The following is a 7,281-nucleotide window of genomic DNA, read 5'->3' on the forward strand; positions in this document are numbered from 1 at the left end:
TACTATCAGTATTACACCAAAGAACAATCTTATATCACTGAGCACTGCAATTTTAATACTATCAACTAAGCCACCTTGACTCAACCTGCAGCATTAATTACCAGTAAGTTTTGTAAAATGCTAAAAACAAACCTTTTCTTCGCATGCAGCATGAAGTAATGTTTACAGCATCAATATCGGTTCAGTAAGAAAAAACTATGTACCATTTACTTTTTATTTGGGTATCATTCCTGATTAATCTTAGTGTCTGTCTAGTTACACATCCACAAAGCTACATAAAAGTTTTACAGGAAAAAGACTACCTGGAAATTTATTGTACATCGGAATTACGTTAAGATATCAGAATCACCTTCAAGAGGTACACAAATTTAAAATCTCGTACAACTGAAAAATTTACATCCAGGGAAGGTAAGTTAAATTCTGTCAAAGTTTTTAGTATTTCTTCAAATGCCCTTAAACTCTTTCAATTTGCCTGCAGGAGATTTAAAAAAAAAAGACTGGGTTACATCCCCACTACCTAGTCGCAGCCAGACCTTCCAACCTCTCGTCAGAAGTAAATTTCGTTACCCATTTTCCATCCGCCATCCGCTAAGCATCACAATATAGTGCGTTCCGCAAGTGTTGTTCCCTGCCAGAGTTCCGCTAGTGTCCATCGGATTCCTTCTCAAATAAAAACTTCACCTAACTGAATTGTTTTGGACATCACTCAGGCCGCGAGACTTCAGAGGGGAGACCATCAAACATTTACTGTCCAGCTCAGACGTTTCAACCATCGACAACTGCTTCTTCTGTTCAGGTCAAATATGAATTACTATACCTCAGGTGCAGTCAAACTTAAGAATATTGATGTTAATTTTAACTGGATAAACCTGAAGCGAAAAGCATTCACATTTAAAACATGATAAAACTTTAATAAATTAATAAACCTGTAGTATGTTACCAAGCACACTTAAATACTATGGCACAAGCTCAACATATAAGTATCAAAGCAAAAGTGGTCGAAATTAAATTTCTGGTTTTCAGACTTCAAACTTTACCTATGAAAAATTTAAAAATTAACTAGTCCAAAGAGCAACATTTAAATAATACCTAGTCCGAAGAGCTAAGCACGATACAATACAGCAAATAAAAAAAAATTGTACACCACTATGGACAGATTTGGTTTTATGAAAATTTGGCAAGCCAAGGTATGGGGCACTTTCAGGCATTCAGAGCAATTAAGATAAGGAAGCGGGAGTAAGTGATCGAACAAATGGGAATGGAGTTAGATTATAAAAAGTGGATGCAGCTAGGGAGCTAAATGTAAACTTCAAACAAACTCTAGTAATGCCTACAGTATACCACGTGGAGTACAATGAAAGCACTAACCTCTTTAGGGGTTAATATATGACCGTTTCGGTAATTCTTCAAAAACAAGCTGCATCACCAGTTTCTAAAAGATAATTAACAATCCTTCATTTAATGGTGTTTTTTCAGTGAATCTCATCTAGTTTTCTTGAGGAAATGTTATTTTAACCCCTGACCACCACCAACAAGCTTTGGGGGCACCCCAGTTGTTGGGAATCGGGGGTTTTGGGTAGGGAAATACCAGAAAGGAGTGCTTTGCAGCAATAATAATTGGGAGCACCTACAGGTTCGCGGGCCCACTCGACCGCCGACCGAAATCGGTGGAAGAATACCAAAACCAATACGGCGGCGATACCAAAACAATAAACAAAGTAGGGAGCGACTACGTATCCGCGACGATCGATTTGTGTGTGCTGTCAGTAAGGCCGTGGCGGAAAGATCCGCATATTTGAAAAGTCTTGGCAAGCACAGCATGTTCTGGCAAGTGGTAATGTTGCGCTGCGCGCGCTAGCCACAGGGGTTACAGTAAGGCTACTTACCGTGGCGGATGGATTTGGGTGTCACACGGCCCGGGAAACTTTAGATTAACTTCAAAGAGATGGGATTTTTCAAACCATGTTCCTTTAGACAAAAACACTAAAATTACATCGCTTATGCCGAAGTCCTTTCGTCACTACAGAGCGATCACACCAAAAGGCGTTCCTGTTGTAGTCGATCCGACAAATAGCTCCACAACACTCGCAGTTTTTTGGCTTTAGAATTAAATTATGTCTTTGAGCATCTTCAATCACAACTTCTTTACCACCACTAAACAAATTATGATAAAATTCACCGTAACCCACACTGCACTGCAATCAGTCGGTAGGAAATCGAAGGTGTCTGTCAAAATTAATGCCAGAAGGGCCAGCCACTGCCTCTGCCATAGCTACAGGAAGACAAAATGCCGGTTTTGCTTCATTATTCGAGTATTCAGTCAAACAAGGATACCAGTGGACACTGGACAGGTAACTTTATCACTCCGCTGAAATGCTAGTGAAACTTAAATTTTTGACTAAAGTCGTTCGTAATTGGTTATGAAACCCATGACGTCATAACGATGTCACACCTCTCGGCCAATAATGAGTAACTGGAACTGCTTTTGTTTTACGTAAGAAAGTAAGTTAGAGGGCTCATTAAAAGTAAACATTACCGTAGAGGAAACACCTCTCCCGACTTAGGAAAATTTCGAGGAAAAATTCGAGGTTAAAAACTTATCAAGCTCATTTAATTCCACCCGGTTCAATCTCTCATATAATGACTATACCTTTATATTGCTTTTCACATGCTCTTTCCATGTAGGTGATTATTTTAATATCCAGTGCGGAGTGCTTCTGAAGTATTACCACCGTTTCTAAATTCGAGCAGCACAAAACATTTTCATACTAAATCACACCAAGACTAGAAAAACTGTCTGCTAATCGGTATTATACCCTTCATCACTAATCCAAGGCATCTACAAGTTTAACTTAACAACCACGATCTATTTGACAACTGGAATGAGTTTAAACCAAATATGAAAGTTTATAATACCCAAATGGCCATTTAAGCCTTATACCGTAATACGACAACTAGTTTAAGAGCAATATGAGCTACGAACCAAACTGCAATAAAGGATACCAAAATAATACCCCCATAATAACCTAGACAATGTCACACTCCGAAGTTAACAAGTGTGAATTCGCTTGTAAACTAAATCACATTTTCCAAGACTAAACAGTCTTAAACTGAAAGAGTACAAACGTATTGGAATTTATCATATTTCCGTTGCTAATAATTAAAACTGAAGGACAAGCCAAAAAATATTTTGGCCACAAACCTAATTCCCTACCCAGTCAACATTTCAGTTCTGTACCAATTTCGTACGAAGTAATGTTCACATCCGTCAATCTTTGAATTATTCAACAATCATTCCAACGGTTAAAATTTATTCCATTAAAACAAAAAAACAAAACTCAGATCCTAATAAAACCTTATGCAAAGCTGAAGCCCGAAAAAAAAACTGAAGTTTTAAAAAGTTAGGTCTTGTATGGCAGACCTAAGTCTGCCTTAAGGCCTGTCCACACGACCGGTCCTGATCGGCAGACCTCCTCTCTAACGGGCACACTTGACGGGCAAACCGTCAAATTGCCCGATGGGTCTTGTAGCAAAATCACCATGGTGGTGCCCGATGGCTAGAGCTTCTACCCTGGCAGACGTACGTTAACCATATACATTTCTTTTCCTGAGCCATTCTTTGCACCATTTTCTCATCTTTTTCTTCTTTTTCATCACACACAATGCAATCATCACGCTACACAATATCTTTTTTGCGGTAGGCACCATGTTTATCGTACAGCACTGAACACACTACTGGCATCGTCGGGCACGCCCACCTCTGCATCGCCTCACCTGTGTGGACAACATTCACGGGTAAGCCCGCCCGAATTTGCCCGTCAACCCCAGAGCACGCCGATCAGGCCCGCTCGTGTGGACAGGCCTTTAGGTCTGCCATACAAGACTAGTCCACCTTTACCTGACAGGCGGATCTGCCACCCCGGCAAAGGTGGACTTTCATAAAAATATTAAATCAATGAGTATAAAATATTTCCAAGGTAATTCTAGGAACTCCGCACGAGGTATTAATTTCGTGACAATACATAAAAGGGTGTATAAGAAGCAGTACAAGTGACAACTTAATTTGGTAGATCTATGGTACTATTCCGCGGCGGCCTAGACTATGGCAGTAGCGGTTTTCTATGCAGTTTTACCTCCTGAACAAAATTTTAAGTAATATTTATTCGGACGACTGTAATTAACCCGCAGGGGCCAGTACTAAACACGGCGAAATACATTGGACGCCCCAATCCCTAGTGGATGTCTTATATATTGTTCAGTCACCAAATAACAGAAACGAGCGGACCTCTTAGAATTACCAAAGCTTGCCACAACAGCACCATACACACTTATTCAAGTTTTGGGTAACCCTGAAAATTCGTTAGGTCATGTCTTGAAATTTAATTAGTTACTAGACTCACGTAAGTAAAAAATGTCTGCAGTTCTCTATTTTTCGATTTTATTTTTACAATTAAAATGTCAACGTTGTTAAAATAATTATATTGTACAATATTTTAAAACTAACTTTAGAGTATTGGTTTAAAATAATGAAAATGTTGAGTTTAAAATTATAGCAAGGAACTGACATGTGGGCACAGCACCATTAGTCAAATGCTGAGAAGCTTTTGTATATACTTATATTTTAAACAAGACACCGTAAAGGAAGTTACTGGAATTCTCTATACTAGCCAAGTGGCAACTATCGACAGGAACTGCTACTACAACTTACTACGTCAGGATATAGGCTAATACGGACTACAAAAATACCAAATGAAAAACATTCAAGGAATCAAAAACTAGGTTTTAGAAGATAAACTTAGGAAATGCAAGTTACCTTGGGATGTAGACATTTAAACCAAAGTTCCCTTTCGTTGAAGAAAAAACCTAACTTATCTGGACCGACGCCTTAAAATAGTCTACACAAGTGTAAAGACAAATAACGCATCTGAAAAATGCCTAAATTAAAAGTGGGGGGAAAACATTCGTGATAATTATGAAAACTGTCAACGGGTTCAATCAACCACTGACAAAACAACCGTTGCGTAAATATAAAATGCAGTTTTTACAGACCTTGAACGTTTGCCTTGGCCCACACGATGTAACAGCAATTCACGATGCTCTGAAAATAACATTGAAAAGTTACTCTGGCGAATAACACTCCCTATACAAACAATTTATAGACAAGAGAAACATACAATAAGGAAATAACTTCACTGTTAAAGAACCCGCACTGACCTACCTCAACTAGATAATATCCTTCGCAGTTACCCGCTCCCCTTCGGGTAAAACACTCGCCAACTCATTCAACAGCAAAAAGGGTAATAACACAGCACTTGTGACTTGCTACCAGGGAACATAGCTTACACGAGTAACCAACAACTGCAAGGACTCTCGAGCTCCGTTGAGGTAGCTCGAGAGTCCCAGTTCTGTTCTCAGGTTGGCAAAATGTATTTCGTGATTCTGCTCTTCTTTGTTAGCTGTAACTTGATGACTGATGTAATATGTTCGTGGTTTTCCCTGTAAAAAAAAACTAGGTGTTGTCCGTAGTTTTGATTTCTGTTAGTATTAAACAAAGCACGTTGGTGCAGTAGTCTTTAATGAGAACGTATATTTCTTTCTTCTTGGTTTCAGTACGCTAATTTGTTAGTTTTTATGACAATAGTCATTGCTGGGTTAACTTGAAATTTTCAGTTCAGGGTTTCAGGAAATGCCTGAAACATGTGAGCTGTTTCTACATTGAAGATAGAATCAGGCTGCATTTTAATTTGTATATTCAGTGGTTAGAAAGTCAGCGTGTGAGAAGAAACCTTTGACAAGAAAGGTTTCCTTTCTCAAGACAGGATTTTCAAGTGTCAGTCTTTAAGGATTTTTAACTACAATTTAGTTCGAGTAATCTAATGTCTTGGGATATTAAATTGAGTAATTTTTGTGACAGAATTTCCCTAACAGAAAGTGAATTTGGTGAAGTACTGCATAGCTCAATATAACTTGCAGCACGTATGCGTAATTTTTGTAATAATTTTGTAGTTAATTCCTTCAAGAGTTTTTCTTTACTTTTTTAATTTTTCAAATTGCACTCTATATTCTGCCTTGACGTTTAGAGGTCTTGCAATTATATTTTAGCTACTTACATGATACAGGCAAAATCATTACTGCTAAACAATTAAGTAACTAGGATATACTTTTTCATAAAGTAACAGCTTCATATTTTTTGTGTTATTTCCTACATAATATAGTCGTCCTCCTAATGTTCGCGCCTCCAGATGTTAAATGTAACCATAATCAAATTATTACTTTTAAACTTGTTTCATTTATATCCTCAATTTGTTTAAGCGTTTATATTCGGTGTACGGTGTGTATATGTTTTATAATAAAGTACCAAACTTTAGTTCACTAAAAAGAAATTTCAGGTATTACTGTATATCTACACTGATCTTATGAAAGCAAAGGCTGAATGTGAGAGAGAGAGAGTGTGTGTGTGAGAGAGAGAGAGTGTGTGTGTGTGAGAGAGTGTGTGTGTGTGAGAGAGAGAGTGTGTGTGTGTGTGACGAGAGAGAGAGAGAGAGTGTGTGTGAGAGAGAGAGAGAGAGTGTGTGTGTGAGAGAGAGTGTATGAGAGAGTGTGTGTGAGAGAGAGAGAGTGTGTGGAGAGAGAGAGAGAGAGAGAGGGTGGTGTGAGAGCGAGAGAGAGGCGTCTGCTTCAGTGTGTGAGAGAGAGAGAGAGAGTGTGTGTGTGTGAGAGGAGAGAGAGAGAGTGTGTGTGAGAGAGAGAGAGAGTGTGTGTGTGAGAGGAGAGAGAGAGAGACGAGAGAGAGATGTGTGTGTGTGAGAGGAGTGTATTGAGAGAGTGGTTGTGACGAGAGAGAGAGAGAGAGTGTTTGTGTGTGGAGAGAGAGAGAGAGAGTTGTGTGTGACGAGAGAGAGAGAGTGTTGTGTGTGTGAGAGAGAGAGAGAGAGTGTGTGTGTGTGAGAGAGAGTGTAGAGAGAGTGTGTGAGAAAGAGAGAGAGAGAGTGTGTGTGAGAGAGTAGAGAGAGTGTGTGAGAGAGAGAGAGAGAGTATGAGAGAGTGTGTGTGAGAGGAGTGAGAGAGAGGTGTGTAAGAGAGAGAGTTGTGTGTGTGAGAGAGAGAGAGAGAGTGTGTGTGAGAGAGAGAGTGTATGTGTGGGTGCGTGTGAGAGAGAAGAAAGTGTGTGTGTGAGAGAGAGAGTGTGTGGTGTGTGTGAGATAGAGAGAGAGAAAGAGAGAGTGTGTGTGAGACGGGAGAGAGCGTGTTTGGAGAGAGAGAGAGAGAGTGTGTGTGAGA

General features: G+C 39.3%; 1 long non-coding RNA gene across 1 annotated transcript; it reads right to left on the reverse strand.

Annotated features, from left to right (window-relative positions):
* Window positions 1–207: 207 nt before the first annotated feature.
* Window positions 208–5,347, reverse strand: LOC135206542 (uncharacterized). Its single transcript, XR_010312777.1, has 3 exons — window positions 5,219–5,347; window positions 5,050–5,098; window positions 208–788 (listed from the first exon to the last, which is right to left on the reverse strand). It is a non-coding gene; the product is annotated as an uncharacterized LOC135206542 (long non-coding RNA).
* Window positions 5,348–7,281: the final 1,934 nt, after the last annotated feature.

Source organism: Macrobrachium nipponense, chromosome 31, assembly GCF_015104395.2.
Source record: "Macrobrachium nipponense isolate FS-2020 chromosome 31, ASM1510439v2, whole genome shotgun sequence".
In the NCBI taxonomy this organism is placed as follows: Eukaryota; Metazoa; Arthropoda; class Malacostraca; order Decapoda; family Palaemonidae; genus Macrobrachium; species Macrobrachium nipponense.